The sequence below is a fragment of the Octopus bimaculoides genome, chromosome 13 (genome assembly GCF_001194135.2).
Source record: "Octopus bimaculoides isolate UCB-OBI-ISO-001 chromosome 13, ASM119413v2, whole genome shotgun sequence".
Classification (NCBI taxonomy): domain Eukaryota; kingdom Metazoa; phylum Mollusca; class Cephalopoda; order Octopoda; family Octopodidae; genus Octopus; species Octopus bimaculoides.
In genome coordinates, this window is record NC_068993.1 from 62355737 (window position 1) to 62363032 (window position 7296).

General features: G+C 35.4%; 1 protein-coding gene and 1 long non-coding RNA gene across 2 annotated transcripts in view; one reads left to right on the plus strand and one right to left on the minus strand.

The window, feature by feature from the left end:
* The window catches only part of LOC128249310 (uncharacterized), a 45393-nt gene extending 43608 nt beyond the window's left edge, over positions 1-1785 (plus strand). The window contains exon 3 of the long non-coding RNA XR_008265407.1: positions 1538-1785. This is a non-coding gene — a long non-coding RNA (uncharacterized LOC128249310). The remainder of the gene's footprint in view (positions 1-1537) is intronic.
* LOC106881302 (glycine receptor subunit alpha-1) overlaps positions 1-7296 on the minus strand; it is a 236793-nt gene that overhangs the window by 193112 nt on the left and 36385 nt on the right. The gene's annotated exons all lie outside the window — the stretch shown is intronic.

A 7296-nucleotide genomic window follows, 5' to 3' on the forward strand; every position in this document is an offset into this window, starting at 1 on the left:
TATATATATATATATATATATATATATATATATATGCATTTAAAAAGCATAGGAGAAAGAAAATGGAGTTCACGAGATTCTATATCCTTTATTCACCGTGACTAATGTTGGGTCGCGATCGTTGAGAATAAAGAATCTCGTTAATTTAATTTCCTTTCTCTCATAAACTTTACGGACAGAAAGGAATTACAGAAATAAATTCAGTCGCATATATCTCCATACTGTTTTAGACATCAGATAGTCAAATAATGTGAACGGGCTTTAAACACCATACTACAAGGTGTAGTACCTGTAATTGGGGTCCTTGGCTATGTAACACACTGCCTAAATACCAATCTTGGGAAATTAGGCTTCTCAAAACCTGAAAGGAGAAAGCTAATTCGAAGACTACAGATCTAATCCATCACTGGAAGTATAAAAATCTGTAAAACTTTCCAGACGTCTATCATTTAAGTATATATGAACATGTCTAGATATGCAAAAAACAAAACATGCAAATCTTGAAATTGAACATCTTGTATTAAATATTCTTGTTAACTTTGAATATTTCCATTAACCGTGAACATCTGTGTTAGTCTTCAACATTTTTTATCCGTTTTCTCAACGATGCACCTAATTTATTCTCCAAAAAGCGGAAAAAACTTTTGATGAATGTTTCGAAACGCAAATCATCAAAATACCATAATAATAGTGAAAATGATTTAGTAATAATAATGGTGAAGGCACGTGGCTTAGCAGTTAGGCTATTCGGTTCACGATCGTAAGGTCATAAGTTCAATCCCTGGTGGCACATTGTGTCCTTGAGCAAGACACTTCATTTCACGTTGCTCCAGTCCACTCACCTGGCAAAAATGAGCTGTACCTGTATTTCAAAGGGGTCAGCCTTGTCACACTGAATCTCCCTGGGAACTACATTAAAGGTACGCGTATCTGTGGAGTGCTCAGCCACTTGCTCGTTAATTTCACGGGTTGGCTGTTCCGTTGATCGAATTAACTAGAACCCTCGTCGTCGCAACCGACGGAGTGCCAGTTTAATAATAATGATTTGAAATTTTAGCTCAAGGCTAGCATTTTCGAGAAAGGCGGGTGAATCGATAGCATTGCCCCCCCCCCATTTCAATGTTCAGCTGATACTTATTTTATCGGCCTCGAAAGGATGAAAGGCATCGGCTTTATCAAAACGAAATTCCAAATTAATAACGATTAATTAGTTTCATGGACAAGAATTTAGTATAAGCCCTTTAGAATCTCGAGCTTTGATTCAAATTGGAAAATGTCCATAAAGCAATCGAGTTCTTTATTACCTGTCCCACACACACCGTTTTGGCCTCTTTCCATTTCATAATTCTACACATGTGTTTCATTAGCTAATCCGTTCGAAAGTATCGTTTTTCTAAAATTATAACTGAATATAAAAACAAACATTAACACAAACACACACACAAACACACACACACACACGGAGAGTAATGCTTTAACTAAATTGTTCTTTGCTTTCAAGATATTTGGAGACTGATTATACTGTGCTTTCTTGCAGGTCCAACAACCGGATGGAGGTTCGCTGGATGGCTCCTGTGATGTTATAATTATCCCACACCCAATTATAAACAATAAAACGTAGGTACAGCTCAGTGTTGTGAAGTAGCAGTATCGTGGTATAACATGTATCCCACATGGTCACAGACTTCTCAAGCTTCTAAAAAAGATTTCACATGACCAATACATAATTATGTCTTTCTCGAGGCCATTAATGCCATTCACAAAGCGAAGCCTCTTAATACTGGATTGAAAACACAAGTTGTTAGTGTATTGTAAGTTAGCTGTCATTTCCCTGGTTCAAAATCACGAATATATATATATATATATATATATATATATATATATATATATATATATATAAAATAAGGATTTTGTGCAGAATCAATGTATAACATGGAATGGAATGCATAGCTTACATTAGCTACTTGCCACTAAGTAAAACACCTTGCAACAATCGAGTTATCGATTCCACCACGTGACCCCGAAACGACTAATAGTTGAACCTCATTTATTTCTTGATAATTATCGGTATTACCTCTGCCATAGCGAAGGCAGACATGTTGTTTTCAGTCGTGTTTGTTTATTTGTTTGTGGACAAGATATCTCAAGAAACGCTTGATGGATTCCGATGAAACTTTCAACGATGTTTGGCCTCATGACTGGCAGAAACTGATTAGATTTTGGGTTTGATCCGGCACCGGACAATGATTCTGGATTATTTTACCTGTTTCTTTACTTAATTTTTGAGAGCGGTTGAGTTCATATTTAGTCTTCTCGTTTGTGAGAGAAGACAAGTTTATTTCAGATATTCTCATTTTAAAAATCATGTCTGGCTAATCGTTGAGAGGATGTTGGTGTTGCATTGACGGGAGTTTGTGCTTTCTGAGTGCTTATATGTAGTATCTGTAATCACCTGGAAACTGCATACTAAATCAAATGAACGATTTAAATTGCATTTTGCTCCTGTAATAAAATCCTATTTACTCAAATATGTACAAAATTCTATATACGAATATCAAACTTCTGTGACATATGTTGAGCGGTCTATTCTTTTGTTTAGATACGTGTGTGTGTGTGTGTGTTGCATGTGTATTGTATCTTTGTATGATGTGTATATGTGTGCGTACTCTATATTTATATAAAGGCCTTTCAAGACTAACATGTGTCCCTATATCATTCACGCTATGAATTTACATAATTCTGTACTGCCTGAAGTAATTCTGACTTCATTAAAAACAACGCGAGTTGTGTGAGGTGAATACGAAAATTTCATTTACATTTTCTGAAAGAATTATTCCATTTTTGCAACGCAAACATTGAGGGTCGGAAACTTCATCAAATGCAGTAAATATATCTCAATCAAATAAGAAGTGTAATCATCTTATTAGCAATGTTTCCCAACCAATTAGAAATGTTAATTAGCCATCTTGGAAATATATACAGGGAGTGCCATAATGAAAGGAGAACGTAATGAATGTTTAAATAACACATTAATTATTTCCGATATTTGCCTTCGATTTGTGCGTTATGTGATCACACAGGTAAATACGAACTTATTTTATTTTCGTTTTCTTTTTCTTTGTAAATTTCATTGAGAGAAAAAAAACGCCTTTCTGATGACATGTTTGCGAAGACATTACAATTCATAATATGTCTTATTGTATTCTGTTTTATCTGGTTATTTATGTTGTATAATTATGTAGGTTTACTAACTTGATATTATATTTTGCTTTCAGACGTCATGACTTTCACAACGTTTGTTACAATAGAGATGTTTGCTCGCGCATTCATATATTCACGTTGGTTTCGTTATAATGAACGCTGTTTCGAATTTCCAATTAATAGGTCACCTACTAAGTGTTTCTGTCTCATATATTTTCATTTGATTTTTTTAGAATTTCGAACATTTCTGTGACAGATATTAAGCTGTAAATAATATAGTACAATGCAACGCAAATAACTGAAAGATTGGAGTAGATTTATACTGTGTAGAAGAAAAGAAATTAAGCGTTTTTGCTAAATATCTTCGTCGAAGAGAAAAGACATGCCAAATGATGTTAAAAAGCATATAAATTGGGATCAGTAAGAGAGAAAGCGGAAAAGAGAGGAAGAGAGAGAGAGGAAAAGAGAGGAAGAGAGAGAGAGGAAAAGAGAGGAAGAGAGAGAGAGGAAAAGAGAGGAAGAGAGAGAGAGGAACAGTTACGTTTTACTTTTTGTTTAATGGGTAGAGGTTGTGGAGTGATTTACGATAAATTCACAAACAGAGTAATGATTAAAGGTATCGCATGATGAATTAAAATGTCAAGCTACGCGCTTCGAAGTCGTACAGGTGTTATCACGAACATTATAAAAGTATCCACAAAAGTCGTTAAATGAGCGATTTCTCGACCATTTCAAGGGCAGAGAATTGTAAAGTTTCTATTTGATTGAATATATGGAGTTGGGGAGGTTCGGAAATCGATCTTTGCAGCCACTTGAGAGATGAAAGGGAAAAGTATAACGTACAAAATGGGAGCATTTAAAATGTATTGAATGTGCTTTACAGGAGTGAAGAGAGTTTCTAAGAAAGGGGTCTCGTAATTTTTTTCTTTTTCTCTGTCTCTTTTAAAAGAGAAAACGAAGGAAAAAAGGATGGAAGTTAATTTTTGTGAGGTAAAATTTGGTAGAGATGCTTGGCAGGCTGATGACATGTCGTAAAAGATAGTCGTTTCTCTTTGAATGAGTGCATTTGGGTTAAACATGTGGAGGCTCTTTCGTTGGACTAAGCTGGCTAGAATGTCAAGTTGACTAACACGATATATTAAATCCATGCAACGAAAAAATGCTCCGTTTCCTCAGACTATGGACATTGTACATTGGTAGAAGATTAAATATTTCAGATGCTGCAGTCAATTAAATCGAACACAGAGTATAATTGATTTGCTATTTTATTGACATCAAAAACTGAGAAGTAAAGATGAGATTGTAAGATCTGAACTTAAACGACAGGGTTCATCTCTAAATAACACCAAGTCATTGTCTGACATTTTGACGATTCTGAGAATCCACCACCATTAAACAAAGCAGAATAATAGTTTCGAATTTTGGTACAAGGCCAGCAAGGTCGGGACACGGTTGAATAAAATCAACCCCAGTTATCGGCTGGTTTTTATTTTATTGACTCCGAAGAGAAAAGTAAAAGGAGGAAAAGTCGACTTCAGTGGAATTTGAACGCAAAGACGGATCGAATTGCTTGCGGTAACGATTCTGCTAACTCGCCAGCTTATCAATGAAGAATACTAATTACTCATCTGGTGTTTGACGTAGTAGACTAATTATAAAATTAGGGACCACAAGGAAGGATTGATATTGAATTCCATCTTCACTCGGTCAAAATTATCTCTTTTCTCTCTCTTATTTCACACTCTCCCCCCCTCTCTCTCTCTGGAAGCTTCATTATTAGTAAAGACAAAAACCGATAATTAAAGGGATGGTTGTCTTTGATGTTACATTCTGAGAAATGAAATTACGTGTCACCATTCGATATTCTCATAATAATACTGCTGACATGAAAGTGAAACCATGCGCTGTTGAAATCTGACTATGCCGGTACATCTTGTAACCTACTTCGAATATGAGCGCAGCCAAGATTATTTCTCACTTGTGTTGCTTTCATGTTCAGAACGTTGATTTCCTACCAAACAACCATCACTCACAAACTATTCAAGTTTAAACATTACGAAAATGTATCGAATTCAATAAAATACATGACAGTTTGCTTCCCAGAATATTAGGTTAGACTCAGCTGACACCCGAGTCACTGTTTCCACGATATCTCAAAATCGGTGCGCGCGCGCGCACACACGCACACAAAGAAAACATAAAATGGAGAAATATTGATGAACAACAATTGGCTTACATATGTATGGCCATGGTTAAACATAGGTAATATACCAGTAGAGTAATGGATACTTCTATCCCTTAGACGGTTATTTCAACCTCTAACACAGCTAACCTATATATATATACACATATATGTACACATGTTAGTAATTTATGTATAAGCATACATACATACATACATACATACATACATACATACATATTGTGTGTTGCACACATATATGTGCATTCGTATATATAAATATCGGTCACTTCTAATATATGTCTGCCTGTAATTCTGTTCTTGTTTATTAGTAGATCAAAGTCTTCACCTAACTGTGTAATGCTTTGGTCGTCAATAACACGGTGTGTCCATAAGTATCTGGTTGCGCTATTTCTTTGTAAACCTTAATATAAATCTGTATAAAATACTTTTTTAATTACTTAAGTATTTCTGTGATGTTTTCTTTGTGATGCAGGTCTTTGTGTGTATGTATGTATGTATGTATGTATGTATGTATGTATGTATGTATGTATGTATGTAGGTATGTGTGTTTGTATGAGGCTATGTTTATACCTGTAAGTGTTCGAAAATGTGTGCGGAGGTGAGTGAGTTTATAGTTGTGTTGATATCTATTTGATGTACATTTAGTGTCTACATCAAACATACATGGACTCACACTCACATATGAATAGAGATAGACAGGCAGACAGACAGACAGGCAGTCAGGCAGGCAGACAGACAAGCAGACAGACAGACAAACAAATAGATAGATAGATAGATAGATAGATAGATAGATAGATAGATAGATAGATAGATATTGATAGATAGATTTATATTGAGTAAATGCATGTTTCTTTATCATATTCATTTCCTACGAGAGTCTTAAGTCAGGCTCCCGTGGGTTTGCAGTTTTTATCTTCCATCCACAGGTTTCAATTTTTTTGGACCAGTGAATCGTTGTCTTCATGACCTTTTCAATTCAAGCTAACTCAAAACTCCTCTCTTGATAACATGTCTGAAATAACATGTCTGGAATTCAAGAACAGAACAGGGTGGATATGTCACAAGATTTAGAAAAAAACAGCTCGATATAGGTGGCATATATGTATAACAGCCAATTCAGTTGATATCGTGCCGTGTGTACAATACCTGGAATCTGTAGCTCGTTAATTTCTGTGTGTTCGTGTGTCAATGTATGTGCGAGAGTTGTGGGGAGTCAGAATAATGTGGTCCATCTTTTACATGTATTTATATCAAGGTGTGTAACGACATGAATACAGTTTTAGGCTACTTATAGCATCATGTGTCTTTCATTCTGAAAACTAACACTGTTTACGTCACATGTTTAATCTTAATAACTGTGGACATTCACCTGCAGAAACACTGCTGTGTGTGAATGTCTGTCTGTGCGTGTTATTCATGTGCGCTACATTCACGCATGCGCTTACACTCCCCACATCACACACTCACAGTTTAGAGTCCCAGCATATTGTTACAGCATTACCAAAAGTGCCATATTCTTATACAGCGGAATTCATCAGGCGGTGCTGAATGACAAAAGAGAGGCTGTTTTCTATTAGCCAGAACCGTCTATAGATTTCAGGAAGATAGAAACATGAAATTTAAAATAAAGACATGTTGGAAGCCTGAACTTAGACTCAAAACATTGGATATTTTCATATCCTTGCAAATAGATTTCTTGTTTTCAAGTATTTGCCCATGTTTTATCGCCTTCGTATTCCCATGTACATATTTCAGGAATTATAATACATTCTGATTACACATATACACAAACTTTCACACACATACTGGCATGTGTATAAACACGCTGTTAGCTACACATGTGTTTCTGTTAGAGAGTGCACATATTGTTTATGTATATATATATATAT